We start from the raw sequence: 13,336 nt of genomic DNA, 5'->3' as shown, positions 1-13,336 counted from the left end.
GGCACAGCCAACCTAGTGTTTGTAAACTTCTGACCCACTGGATTTGTGATACACTGAATTATAAGTGAAATAATCTGTCTGTAAACAAATTTTGGAAAAATTACTTGTGTCATGCACAAAGTAGATGTCCTAACCGACTTGCCAAAACTATAGTTTGTTAACAAGAAATGTGTGGAATGGTTGACAAACGAGTTTTAATGACTCCAACCTAAGTGTATGTAAACTTCAGACTTCAACTGTATGTACCATTTCAAATTGTGAAACAATTTGAATTGCAGTATCCTTCCCTGGTTGTCTAGTGGTTAGGATTCGGCGCTCTCACCGCCGCGGCCCGGGTTCGATTCCCGGTCAGGGAATATCAGTATCACTTCAAATTACAAAACGATTTGCCCTGCAGTGTCCTTCTGAGGTCTACATTTTATATCTGAGGTCTTGGCTGATTTCTTTTGAAAATCCCATGATCTCAAGCAAAGAGGCACTGAGTTTGAAGGCAGGCCATGAAATACATCTACAGGTACACCTCCAATTGACTCAAATTATGTCAATTAGCCTATCAGAAGATTCTAAAGCCAGGACATCATTTTTGGTCATTGTCCAAGTTGTTTAAAGGCACAGCCAAACTAGTGTTTGTAAACTTCTGACCCACTGTATGTACCATTTCAAATTGTGGACCAATTTGCACTGCAGTATCCTTCCCTGGTGGTCTAGTGGTTAGGATTCGGCGCTCTCACCGCCGCGGCCCGGGTTCGATTCCCGGTCAGGGAATATCAGTATCACTTCAAATTACAAAACGATTTGCCCTGCAGTGTCCTTCTGAGGTCTACATTTTATATCTGAGGTCTTGGCTGATTTCTTTTGAAAATCCCATGATCTCAAGCAAAGAGGCACTGAGTTTGAAGGCAGGCCATGAAATACATCTACAGGTACACCTCCAATTGACTCAAATTATGTCAATTAGCCTATCAGAAGATTCTAAAGCCAGGACATCATTTTTGGTCATTGTCCAAGTTGTTTAAAGGCACAGCCAACCTAGTGTTTGTAAACTTCTGACCCACTGGATTTGTGATACACTGAATTATAAGTGAAATAATCTGTCTGTAAACAAATTTTGGAAAAATTACTTGTGTCATGCACAAAGTAGATGTCCTAACCGACTTGCCAAAACTATAGTTTGTTAACAAGAAATGTGTGGAATGGTTGACAAACGAGTTTTAATGACTCCAACCTAAGTGTATGTAAACTTCAGACTTCAACTGTATGTACCATTTCAAATTGTGAAACAATTTGAATTGCAGTATCCTTCCCTGGTTGTCTAGTGGTTAGGATTCGGCGCTCTCACCGCCGCGGCCACGGTTCGATTCCCGGTCAGGGAATTTCAGTACCACTTCAAATTACAAAATGATTTGCCCTGCAGTGTCCTTCTGAGGTCAACATTTTATTTCTGAGGTCTTGGCTGATTTCTTTTGAAAATCCCATGATCTCAAGCAAAGAGGCACTGAGTTTGAAGGCAGGCCATGAAATACATCTACAGGTACACCTCCAATTGACTCAAATTATGTCAATTAGCCTATCAGAAGATTCTAAAGCCAGGACATCATTTTTGGTCATTGTCCAAGTTGTTTAAAGGCACAGCCAACCTAGTGTTTGTAAACTTCTGACCCACTGGATTTGTGATACACTGAATTATAAGTGAAATAATCTGTCTGTAAACAAATTTTGGAAAAATTACTTGTGTCATGCACAAAGTAGATGTCCTAACCGACTTGCCAAAACTATAGTTTGTTAACAAGAAATGTGTGGAATGGTTGACAAACGAGTTTTAATGACTCCAACCTAAGTGTATGTAAACTTCAGACTTCAACTGTATGTACCATTTCAAATTGTGAAACAATTTGAATTGCAGTATCCTTCCCTGGTTGTCTAGTGGTTAGGATTCGGCGCTCTCACCGCCGCGGCCCGGGTTCGATTCCCGGTCAGGGAATATCAGTATCACTTCAAATTACAAAACGATTTGCCCTGCAGTGTCCTTCTGAGGTCTACATTTTATATCTGAGGTCTTGGCTGATTTCTTTTGAAAATCCCATGATCTCAAGCAAAGAGGCACTGAGTTTGAAGGCAGGCCATGAAATACATCTACAGGTACACCTCCAATTGACTCAAATTATGTCAATTAGCCTATCAGAAGATTCTAAAGCCAGGACATCATTTTTGGTCATTGTCCAAGTTGTTTAAAGGCACAGCCAACCTAGTGTTTGTAAACTTCTGACCCACTGGATTTGAGATACACTGAATTATAAGTGAAATAATCTGTCTGTAAACAAATTTTGGAAAAATTACTTGTGTCATGCACAAAGTAGATGTCCTAACCGACTTGCCAAAACTATAGTTTGTTAACAAGAAATGTGTGGAATGGTTGACAAACGAGTTTTAATGACTCCAACCTAAGTGTATGTAAACTTCAGACTTCAACTGTATGTACCATTTCAAATTGTGAAACAATTTGAATTTCAGAATCCTTCCCTGGTTGTCTAGTGGTTAGGATTCGGCGCTCTCACCGCCGCGGCCCGGGTTCGATTCCCGGTCAGGGAATATCAGTATCACTTCAAATTACAAAACGATTTGCCCTGCAGTGTCCTTCTGAGGTCTACATTTTATATCTGAGGTCTTGGCTGATATCTTTTGAAAATCCCATGATCTCAAGCAAAGAGGCACTGAGTTTGAAGGCAGGCCATGAAATACATCTACAGGTACACCTCCAATTGACTCAAATTATGTCAATTAGCCTATCAGAAGATTCTAAAGCCAGGACATCATTTTTGGTCATTGTCCAAGTTGTTTAAAGGCACAGCCAAACTAGTGTTTGTAAACTTCTGACCCACTGTATGTACCATTTCAAATTGTGGGCCAATTTGCACTGCAGTATCCTTCCCTGGTGGTCTAGTGGTTAGGATTCGGCGCTCTCACCGCCGCAGCCCGGGTTCGATTCCCGGTCAGGGAATATCAGTACCACTTCAAATTACAAAACAATTTGCCCTGCAGTGTCCTTCTGAGGTTGACATTTTATATCTGAGGTCTTGGCTGATTTCTTTTGAAAATCCCATGATCTCAAGCAAAGAGGCACTGAGTTTGAAGGCAGGCCATGAAATACATCTACAGGTACACCTCCAATTGACTCAAATTATGTCAATTAGCCTATCAGAAGATTCTAAAGCCAGGACATCATTTTTGGTCATTGTCCAAGTTGTTTAAAGGCACAGCCAACCTAGTGTTTGTAAACTTCTGACCCACTGGATTTGTGATACACTGAATTATAAGTGAAATAATCTGTCTGTAAACAAATTTTGGAAAAATTACTTGTGTCATGCACAAAGTAGATGTCCTAACCGACTTGCCAAAACTATAGTTTGTTAACAAGAAATGTGTGGAATGGTTGACAAACGAGTTTTAATGACTCCAACCTAAGTGTATGTAAACTTCAGACTTCAACTGTATGTACCATTTCAAATTGTGAAACAATTTGAATTGCAGTATCCTTCCCTGGTTGTCTAGTGGTTAGGATTCGGCGCTCTCACCGCCGCGGCCACGGTTCGATTCCCGGTCAGGGAATTTCAGTACCACTTCAAATTACAAAATGATTTGCCCTGCAGTGTCCTTCTGAGGTCAACATTTTATTTCTGAGGTCTTGGCTGATTTCTTTTGAAAATCCCATGATCTCAAGCAAAGAGGCACTGAGTTTGAAGGCAGGCCATGAAATACATCTACAGGTACACCTCCAATTGACTCAAATTATGTCAATTAGCCTATCAGAAGATTCTAAAGCCAGGACATCATTTTTGGTCATTGTCCAAGTTGTATAAAGGCACAGCCAACCTAGTGTTTGTAAACTTCTGACCCACTGGATTTGTGATACACTGAATTATAAGTGAAATAATATGTCTGTAAACAAATTTTGGAAAAATTACTTGTGTCATGCACAAAGTAGATGTCCTAACCGACTTGCCAAAACTGTAGTTTGTTAACAAGAAATGTGTGGAATGGTTGACAAACGAGTTTTAATGACTCCAACCTAAGTGTATGTAAACTTCAGACTTCAACTGTATGTACCATTTCAAATTGTGAAACAATTTGAATTGCAGTATCCTTCCCTGGTTGTCTAGTGGTTAGGATTCGGCGCTCTCACCGCCGCGGCCCGGGTTCGATTCCCGGTCAGGGAATATCAGTATCACTTCAAATTACAGAACGATTTGCCCTGCAGTGTCCTTCTGAGGTCTACATTTTATATCTGAGGTCTTGGCTGATTTCTTTTGAAAATCCCATGATCTCAAGCAAAGAGGCACTGAGTTTGAAGGCAGGCCATGAAATACATCTACAGGTACACCTCCAATTGACTCAAATTATGTCAATTAGCCTATCAGAAGATTCTAAAGCCAGGACATCATTTTTGGTCATTGTCCAAGTTGTTTAAAGGCACAGCCAACCTAGTGTTTGTAAACTTCTGACCCACTGGATTTGTGATACACTGAATTATAAGTGAAATAATCTGTCTGTAAACAAATTTTGGAAAAATTACTTGTGTCATGCACAAAGTAGATGTCCTAACCGACTTGCAAAACTATAGTTTGTTAACAAGAAATGTGTGGAATGGTTGACAAACGAGTTTTAATGACTCCAACCTAAGTGTATGTAAACTTCAGACTTCAACTGTATGTACCATTTCAAATTGTGAAACAATTTGAATTGCAGTATCCTTCCCTGGTTGTCTAGTGGTTAGGATTCGGCGCTCTCACCGCCGCGGCCCGGGTTCGATTCCCGGTCAGGGAATATCAGTACCACTTCAAATTACAAAACGATTTGCCCTGCAGTGTCCTTCTGAGGTCTACATTTTATATCTGAGGTCTTGGCTGATTTCTTTTGAAAATCCCATGATCTCAAGCAAAGAGGCACTGAGTTTGAAGGCAGGCCATGAAATACATCTACAGGTACACCTCCAATTGACTCAAATTATGTCAATTAGCCTATCAGAAGATTCTAAAGCCAGGACATCATTTTTGGTCATTGTCCAAGTTGTTTAAAGGCACAGCCAAACTAGTGTTTGTAAACTTCTGACCCACTGTATGTACCATTTCAAATTGTGGACCAATTTGCACTGCAGTATCCTTCCCTGGTGGTCTAGTGGTTAGGATTCGGCGCTCTCACCGCCGCGGCCCGGGTTCGATTCCCGGTCAGGGAATATTAGGACCACTTCAAATTACAAAACGATTTGCCCTGCAGTGTCCTTCTGAGGTTGACATTTTATATCTGAGGTCTTGGCTGATTTCTTTTGAAAATCCCATGATCTCAAGCAAAGAGGCACTGAGTTTGAAGGCAGGCCATGAAATACATCTACAGGTACACCTCCAATTGACTCAAATTATGTCAATTAGCCTATCAGAAGATTCTAAAGCCAGGACATCATTTTTGGTCATTGTCCAAGTTGTTTAAAGGCACAGCCAACCTAGTGTTTGTAAACTTCTGACCCACTGGATTTGTGATACACTGAATTATAAGTGAAATAATCTGTCTGTAAACAAATTTTGGAAAAATTACTTGTGTCATGCACAAAGTAGATGTCCTAACCGACTTGCCAAAACTATAGTTTGTTAACAAGAAATGTGTGGAATGGTTGACAAACGAGTTTTAATGACTCCAACCTAAGTGTATGGAAACTTCAGACTTCAACTGTATGTACCATTTCAAATTGTGAAACAATTTGAATTGCAGTATCCTTCCCTGGTTGTCTAGTGGTTAGGATTCGGCGCTCTCGCGGCCACGGTTCGATTCCCGGTCAGGGAATTTCAGTACCACTTCAAATTACAAAATGATTTGCCCTGCAGTGTCCTTCTGAGGTCAACATTTTATTTCTGAGGTCTTGGCTGATTTCTTTTGAAAATCCCATGATCTCAAGCAAAGAGGCACTGAGTTTGAAGGCAGGCCATGAAATACATCTACAGGTACACCTCCAATTGACTCAAATTATGTCAATTAGCCTATCAGAAGATTCTAAAGCCAGGACATCATTTTTGGTCATTGTCCAAGTTGTTTAAAGGCACAGCCAACCTAGTGTTTGTAAACTTCTGACCCACTGGATTTGTGATACACTGAATTATAAGTGAAATAATCTGTCTGTAAACAAATTTTGGAAAAATTACTTGTGTCATGCACAAAGTAGATGTCCTAACCGACTTGCCAAAACTATAGTTTGTTAACAAGAAATGTGTGGAATGGTTGACAAACGAGTTTTAATGACTCCAACCTAAGTGTATGTAAACTTCAGACTTCAACTGTATGTACCATTTCAAATTGTGAAACAATTTGAATTGCAGTATCCTTCCCTGGTTGTCTAGTGGTTAGGATTCGGCGCTCTCACCGCCGCGGCCCGGGTTCGATTCCCGGTCAGGGAATATCAGTATCACTTCAAATTACAAAACGATTTGCCCTGCAGTGTCCTTCTGAGGTCTACATTTTATATCTGAGGTCTTGGCTGATTTCTTTTGAAAATCCCATGATCTCAAGCAAAGAGGCACTGAGTTTGAAGGCAGGCCATGAAATACATCTACAGGTACACCTCCAATTGACTCAAATTATGTCAATTAGCCTATCAGAAGATTCTAAAGCCAGGACATCATTTTTGGTCATTGTCCAAGTTGTTTAAAGGCACAGCCAACCTAGTGTTTGTAAACTTCTGACCCACTGGATTTGAGATACACTGAATTATAAGTGAAATAATCTGTCTGTAAACAAATTTTGGAAAAATTACTTGTGTCATGCACAAAGTAGATGTCCTAACCGACTTGCCAAAACTATAGTTTGTTAACAAGAAATGTGTGGAATGGTTGACAAACGAGTTTTAATGACTCCAACCTAAGTGTATGTAAACTTCAGACTTCAACTGTATGTACCATTTCAAATTGTGAAACAATTTGAATTTCAGTATCCTTCCCTGGTTGTCTAGTGGTTAGGATTCGGCGCTCTCACCGCCGCGGCCCGGGTTCGATTCCCGGTCAGGGAATATCAGTATCACTTCAAATTACAAAACGATTTGCCCTGCAGTGTCCTTCTGAGGTCTACATTTTATATCTGAGGTCTTGGCTGATATCTTTTGAAAATCCCATGATCTCAAGCAAAGAGGCACTGAGTTTGAAGGCAGGCCATGAAATACATCTACAGGTACACCTCCAATTGACTCAAATTATGTCAATTAGCCTATCAGAAGATTCTAAAGCCAGGACATCATTTTTGGTCATTGTCCAAGTTGTTTAAAGGCACAGCCAAACTAGTGTTTGTAAACTTCTGACCCACTGTATGTACCATTTCAAATTGTGGGCCAATTTGCACTGCAGTATCCTTCCCTGGTGGTCTAGTGGTTAGGATTCGGCGCTCTCACCGCCGCGGCCCGGGTTCGATTCCCGGTCAGGGAATATCAGTACCACTTCAAATTACAAAACGATTTGCCCTGCAGTGTCCTTCTGAGGTTGACATTTTATATCTGAGGTCTTGGCTGATTTCTTTTGAAAATCCCATGATCTCAAGCAAAGAGGCACTGAGTTTGAAGGCAGGCCATGAAATACATCTACAGGTACACCTCCAATTGACTCAAATTATGTCAATTAGCCTATCAGAAGATTCTAAAGCCAGGACATCATTTTTGGTCATTGTCCAAGTTGTTTAAAGGCACAGCCAACCTAGTGTTTGTAAACTTCTGACCCACTGGATTTGTGATACACTGAATTATAAGTGAAATAATCTGTCTGTAAACAAATTTTGGAAAAATTACTTGTGTCATGCACAAAGTAGATGTCCTAACCGACTTGCCAAAACTATAGTTTGTTAACAAGAAATGTGTGGAATGGTTGACAAACGAGTTTTAATGACTCCAACCTAAGTGTATGGAAACTTCAGACTTCAACTGTATGTACCATTTCAAATTGTGAAACAATTTGAATTGCAGTATCCTTCCCTGGTTGTCTAGTGGTTAGGATTCGGCGCTCTCGCGGCCACGGTTCGATTCCCGGTCAGGGAATTTCAGTACCACTTCAAATTACAAAATGATTTGCCCTGCAGTGTCCTTCTGAGGTCAACATTTTATTTCTGAGGTCTTGGCTGATTTCTTTTGAAAATCCCATGATCTCAAGCAAAGAGGCACTGAGTTTGAAGGCAGGCCATGAAATACATCTACAGGTACACCTCCAATTGACTCAAATTATGTCAATTAGCCTATCAGAAGATTCTAAAGCCAGGACATCATTTTTGGTCATTGTCCAAGTTGTTTAAAGGCACAGCCAACCTAGTGTTTGTAAACTTCTGACCCACTGGATTTGTGATACACTGAATTATAAGTGAAATAATCTGTCTGTAAACAAATTTTGGAAAAATTACTTGTGTCATGCACAAAGTAGATGTCCTAACCGACTTGCCAAAACTATAGTTTGTTAACAAGAAATGTGTGGAATGGTTGACAAACGAGTTTTAATGACTCCAACCTAAGTGTATGTAAACTTCAGACTTCAACTGTATGTACCATTTCAAATTGTGAAACAATTTGAATTGCAGTATCCTTCCCTGGTTGTCTAGTGGTTAGGATTCGGCGCTCTCACCGCCGCGGCCCGGGTTCGATTCCCGGTCAGGGAATATCAGTATCACTTCAAATTACAAAACGATTTGCCCTGCAGTGTCCTTCTGAGGTCTACATTTTATATCTGAGGTCTTGGCTGATTTCTTTTGAAAATCCCATGATCTCAAGCAAAGAGGCACTGAGTTTGAAGGCAGGCCATGAAATACATCTACAGGTACACCTCCAATTGACTCAAATTATGTCAATTAGCCTATCAGAAGATTCTAAAGCCAGGACATCATTTTTGGTCATTGTCCAAGTTGTTTAAAGGCACAGCCAACCTAGTGTTTGTAAACTTCTGACCCACTGGATTTGAGATACACTGAATTATAAGTGAAATAATCTGTCTGTAAACAAATTTTGGAAAAATTACTTGTGTCATGCACAAAGTAGATGTCCTAACCGACTTGCCAAAACTATAGTTTGTTAACAAGAAATGTGTGGAATGGTTGACAAACGAGTTTTAATGACTCCAACCTAAGTGTATGTAAACTTCAGACTTCAACTGTATGTACCATTTCAAATTGTGAAACAATTTGAATTTCAGTATCCTTCCCTGGTTGTCTAGTGGTTAGGATTCGGCGCTCTCACCGCCGCGGCCCGGGTTCGATTCCCGGTCAGGGAATATCAGTATCACTTCAAATTACAAAACGATTTGCCCTGCAGTGTCCTTCTGAGGTCTACATTTTATATCTGAGGTCTTGGCTGATATCTTTTGAAAATCCCATGATCTCAAGCAAAGAGGCACTGAGTTTGAAGGCAGGCCATGAAATACATCTACAGGTACACCTCCAATTGACTCAAATTATGTCAATTAGCCTATCAGAAGATTCTAAAGCCAGGACATCATTTTTGGTCATTGTCCAAGTTGTTTAAAGGCACAGCCAAACTAGTGTTTGTAAACTTCTGACCCACTGTATGTACCATTTCAAATTGTGGGCCAATTTGCACTGCAGTATCCTTCCCTGGTGGTCTAGTGGTTAGGATTCGGCGCTCTCACCGCCGCGGCCCGGGTTCGATTCCCGGTCAGGGAATATCAGTACCACTTCAAATTACAAAACAATTTGCCCTGCAGTGTCCTTCTGAGGTTGACATTTTATATCTGAGGTCTTGGCTGATATCTTTTGAAAATCCCATGATCTCAAGCAAAGAGGCACTGAGTTTGAAGGCAGGCCATGAAATACATCTACAGGTACACCTCCAATTGACTCAAATTATGTCAATTAGCCTATCAGAAGATTCTAAAGCCAGGACATCATTTTTGGTCATTGTCCAAGTTGTTTAAAGGCACAGCCAAACTAGTGTTTGTAAACTTCTGACCCACTGTATGTACCATTTCAAATTGTGGGCCAATTTGCACTGCAGTATCCTTCCCTGGTGGTCTAGTGGTTAGGATTCGGCGCTCTCACCGCCGCGGCCCGGGTTCGATTCCCGGTCAGGGAATATCAGTACCACTTCAAATTACAAAACAATTTGCCCTGCAGTGTCCTTCTGAGGTTGACATTTTATATCTGAGGTCTTGGCTGATTTCTTTTGAAAATCCCATGATCTCAAGCAAAGAGGCACTGAGTTTGAAGGCAGGCCATGAAATACATCTACAGGTACACCTCCAATTGACTCAAATTATGTCAATTAGCCTATCAGAAGATTCTAAAGCCAGGACATCATTTTTGGTCATTGTCCAAGTTGTTTAAAGGCACAGCCAACCTAGTGTTTGTAAACTTCTGACCCACTGGATTTGTGATACACTGAATTATAAGTGAAATAATCTGTCTGTAAACAAATTTTGGAAAAATTACTTGTGTCATGCACAAAGTAGATGTCCTAACCGACTTGCCAAAACTATAGTTTGTTAACAAGAAATGTGTGGAATGGTTGACAAACGAGTTTTAATGACTCCAACCTAAGTGTATGTAAACTTCAGACTTCAACTGTATGTACCATTTCAAATTGTGAAACAATTTGAATTGCAGTATCCTTCCCTGGTTGTATAGTGGTTAGAATTCGGCGCTCTCACCGCCGCGGCCACGGTTCGATTCCCGGTCAGGGAATTTCAGTACCACTTCAAATTACAAAATGATTTGCCCTGCAGTGTCCTTCTGAGGTCAACATTTTATTTCTGAGGTCTTGGCTGATTTCTTTTGAAAATCCCATGATCTCAAGCAAAGAGGCACTGAGTTTGAAGGCAGGCCATGAAATACATCTACAGGTACACCTCCAATTGACTCAAATTATGTCAATTAGCCTATCAGAAGATTCTAAAGCCAGGACATCATTTTTGGTCATTGTCCAAGTTGTATAAAGGCACAGCCAACCTAGTGTTTGTAAACTTCTGACCCACTGGATTTGTGATACACTGAATTATAAGTGAAATAATATGTCTGTAAACAAATTTTGGAAAAATTACTTGTGTCATGCACAAAGTAGATGTCCTAACCGACTTGCCAAAACTGTAGTTTGTTAACAAGAAATGTGTGGAATGGTTGACAAACGAGTTTTAATGACTCCAACCTAAGTGTATGTAAACTTCAGACTTCAACTGTATGTACCATTTCAAATTGTGAAACAATTTGAATTGCAGTATCCTTCCCTGGTTGTCTAGTGGTTAGGATTCGGCGCTCTCACCGCCGCGACCCGGGTTCGATTCCCGGTCAGGGAATATCAGTATCACTTCAAATTACAGAACGATTTGCCCTGCAGTGTCCTTCTGAGGTCTACATTTTATATCTGAGGTCTTGGCTGATTTCTTTTGAAAATCCCATGATCTCAAGCAAAGAGGCACTGAGTTTGAAGGCAGGCCATGAAATACATCTACAGGTACACCTCCAATTGACTCAAATTATGTCAATTAGCCTATCAGAAGATTCTAAAGCCAGGACATCATTTTTGGTCATTGTCCAAGTTGTTTAAAGGCACAGCCAACCTAGTGTTTGTAAACTTCTGACCCACTGGATTTGTGATACACTGAATTATAAGTGAAATAATCTGTCTGTAAACAAATTTTGGAAAAATTACTTGTGTCATGCACAAAGTAGATGTCCTAACCGACTTGCAAAACTATAGTTTGTTAACAAGAAATGTGTGGAATGGTTGACAAACGAGTTTTAATGACTCCAACCTAAGTGTATGTAAACTTCAGACTTCAACTGTATGTACCATTTCAAATTGTGAAACAATTTGAATTGCAGTATCCTTCCCTGGTTGTCTAGTGGTTAGGATTCGGCGCTCTCACCGCCGCGGCCCGGGTTCGATTCCCGGTCAGGGAATATCAGTACCACTTCAAATTACAAAACGATTTGCCCTGCAGTGTCCTTCTGAGGTCTACATTTTATATCTGAGGTCTTGGCTGATTTCTTTTGAAAATCCCATGATCTCAAGCAAAGAGGCACTGAGTTTGAAGGCAGGCCATGAAATACATCTACAGGTACACCTCCAATTGACTCAAATTATGTCAATTAGCCTATCAGAAGATTCTAAAGCCAGGACATCATTTTTGGTCATTGTCCAAGTTGTTTAAAGGCACAGCCAAACTAGTGTTTGTAAACTTCTGACCCACTGTATGTACCATTTCAAATTGTGGACCAATTTGCACTGCAGTATCCTTCCCTGGTGGTCTAGTGGTTAGGATTCGGCGCTCTCACCGCCGCGGCCCGGGTTCGATTCCCGGTCAGGGAATATTAGGACCACTTCAAATTACAAAACGATTTGCCCTGCAGTGTCCTTCTGAGGTTGACATTTTATATCTGAGGTCTTGGCTGATTTCTTTTGAAAATCCCATGATCTCAAGCAAAGAGGCACTGAGTTTGAAGGCAGGCCATGAAATACATCTACAGGTACACCTCCAATTGACTCAAATTATGTCAATTAGCCTATCAGAAGATTCTAAAGCCAGGACATCATTTTTGGTCATTGTCCAAGTTGTTTAAAGGCACAGCCAACCTAGTGTTTGTAAACTTCTGACCCACTGGATTTGTGATACACTGAATTATAAGTGAAATAATCTGTCTGTAAACAAATTTTGGAAAAATTACTTGTGTCATGCACAAAGTAGATGTCCTAACCGACTTGCCAAAACTATAGTTTGTTAACAAGAAATGTGTGGAATGGTTGACAAACGAGTTTTAATGACTCCAACCTAAGTGTATGGAAACTTCAGACTTCAACTGTATGTACCATTTCAAATTGTGAAACAATTTGAATTGCAGTATCCTTCCCTGGTTGTCTAGTGGTTAGGATTCGGCGCTCTCGCGGCCACGGTTCGATTCCCGGTCAGGGAATTTCAGTACCACTTCAAATTACAAAATGATTTGCCCTGCAGTGTCCTTCTGAGGTCAACATTTTATTTCTGAGGTCTTGGCTGATTTCTTTTGAAAATCCCATGATCTCAAGCAAAGAGGCACTGAGTTTGAAGGCAGGCCATGAAATACATCTACAGGTACACCTCCAATTGACTCAAATTATGTCAATTAGCCTATCAGAAGATTCTAAAGCCAGGACATCATTTTTGGTCATTGTCCAAGTTGTTTAAAGGCACAGCCAACCTAGTGTTTGTAAACTTCTGACCCACTGGATTTGTGATACACTGAATTATAAGTGAAATAATCTGTCTGTAAACAAATTTTGGAAAAATTACTTGTGTCATGCACAAAGTAGATGTCCTAACCGACTTGCCAAAACTATAGTTTG

General features: G+C 40.4%; 17 non-coding genes across 17 annotated transcripts; all 17 read left to right on the top strand.

The window, feature by feature from the left end:
* Positions 1-284: 284 nt before the first annotated feature.
* trnae-cuc (transfer RNA glutamic acid (anticodon CUC)) lies at positions 285-356 on the top strand. The gene has a single exon. It is a non-coding gene; the product is annotated as a tRNA-Glu (tRNA).
* Positions 357-693: 337 nt separating this feature from the next.
* On the top strand, positions 694-765 carry trnae-cuc (transfer RNA glutamic acid (anticodon CUC)). The gene has a single exon. It is a non-coding gene; the product is annotated as a tRNA-Glu (tRNA).
* A 1,144-nt stretch (positions 766-1,909) lies between these two features.
* trnae-cuc (transfer RNA glutamic acid (anticodon CUC)) lies at positions 1,910-1,981 on the top strand. Its single transcript has one exon. It is a non-coding gene; the product is annotated as a tRNA-Glu (tRNA).
* Positions 1,982-2,517: 536 nt separating this feature from the next.
* Positions 2,518-2,589, top strand: trnae-cuc (transfer RNA glutamic acid (anticodon CUC)). The gene has a single exon. It is a non-coding gene; the product is annotated as a tRNA-Glu (tRNA).
* A 337-nt stretch (positions 2,590-2,926) lies between these two features.
* trnae-cuc (transfer RNA glutamic acid (anticodon CUC)) lies at positions 2,927-2,998 on the top strand. Its single transcript has one exon. It is a non-coding gene; the product is annotated as a tRNA-Glu (tRNA).
* A 1,144-nt stretch (positions 2,999-4,142) lies between these two features.
* Positions 4,143-4,214, top strand: trnae-cuc (transfer RNA glutamic acid (anticodon CUC)). Its single transcript has one exon. It is a non-coding gene; the product is annotated as a tRNA-Glu (tRNA).
* Positions 4,215-4,749: 535 nt separating this feature from the next.
* On the top strand, positions 4,750-4,821 carry trnae-cuc (transfer RNA glutamic acid (anticodon CUC)). Its single transcript has one exon. It is a non-coding gene; the product is annotated as a tRNA-Glu (tRNA).
* A 337-nt stretch (positions 4,822-5,158) lies between these two features.
* trnae-cuc (transfer RNA glutamic acid (anticodon CUC)) lies at positions 5,159-5,230 on the top strand. The gene has a single exon. It is a non-coding gene; the product is annotated as a tRNA-Glu (tRNA).
* Positions 5,231-6,368: 1,138 nt separating this feature from the next.
* On the top strand, positions 6,369-6,440 carry trnae-cuc (transfer RNA glutamic acid (anticodon CUC)). Its single transcript has one exon. It is a non-coding gene; the product is annotated as a tRNA-Glu (tRNA).
* Positions 6,441-6,976: 536 nt separating this feature from the next.
* trnae-cuc (transfer RNA glutamic acid (anticodon CUC)) lies at positions 6,977-7,048 on the top strand. The gene has a single exon. It is a non-coding gene; the product is annotated as a tRNA-Glu (tRNA).
* Positions 7,049-7,385: 337 nt separating this feature from the next.
* On the top strand, positions 7,386-7,457 carry trnae-cuc (transfer RNA glutamic acid (anticodon CUC)). Its single transcript has one exon. It is a non-coding gene; the product is annotated as a tRNA-Glu (tRNA).
* A 1,138-nt stretch (positions 7,458-8,595) lies between these two features.
* trnae-cuc (transfer RNA glutamic acid (anticodon CUC)) lies at positions 8,596-8,667 on the top strand. Its single transcript has one exon. It is a non-coding gene; the product is annotated as a tRNA-Glu (tRNA).
* A 536-nt stretch (positions 8,668-9,203) lies between these two features.
* Positions 9,204-9,275, top strand: trnae-cuc (transfer RNA glutamic acid (anticodon CUC)). The gene has a single exon. It is a non-coding gene; the product is annotated as a tRNA-Glu (tRNA).
* A 337-nt stretch (positions 9,276-9,612) lies between these two features.
* On the top strand, positions 9,613-9,684 carry trnae-cuc (transfer RNA glutamic acid (anticodon CUC)). Its single transcript has one exon. It is a non-coding gene; the product is annotated as a tRNA-Glu (tRNA).
* A 337-nt stretch (positions 9,685-10,021) lies between these two features.
* On the top strand, positions 10,022-10,093 carry trnae-cuc (transfer RNA glutamic acid (anticodon CUC)). The gene has a single exon. It is a non-coding gene; the product is annotated as a tRNA-Glu (tRNA).
* Positions 10,094-11,844: 1,751 nt separating this feature from the next.
* On the top strand, positions 11,845-11,916 carry trnae-cuc (transfer RNA glutamic acid (anticodon CUC)). The gene has a single exon. It is a non-coding gene; the product is annotated as a tRNA-Glu (tRNA).
* A 337-nt stretch (positions 11,917-12,253) lies between these two features.
* Positions 12,254-12,325, top strand: trnae-cuc (transfer RNA glutamic acid (anticodon CUC)). The gene has a single exon. It is a non-coding gene; the product is annotated as a tRNA-Glu (tRNA).
* Positions 12,326-13,336: the final 1,011 nt, after the last annotated feature.

This window comes from Salvelinus fontinalis, unplaced genomic scaffold, assembly GCF_029448725.1.
Source record: "Salvelinus fontinalis isolate EN_2023a unplaced genomic scaffold, ASM2944872v1 scaffold_0162, whole genome shotgun sequence".
Classification (NCBI taxonomy): Eukaryota; Metazoa; Chordata; class Actinopteri; order Salmoniformes; family Salmonidae; genus Salvelinus; species Salvelinus fontinalis.
The sequence above is the reverse complement of the archived record's forward strand: the minus strand, read 5'-3'. Positions and strand labels throughout refer to the sequence as shown.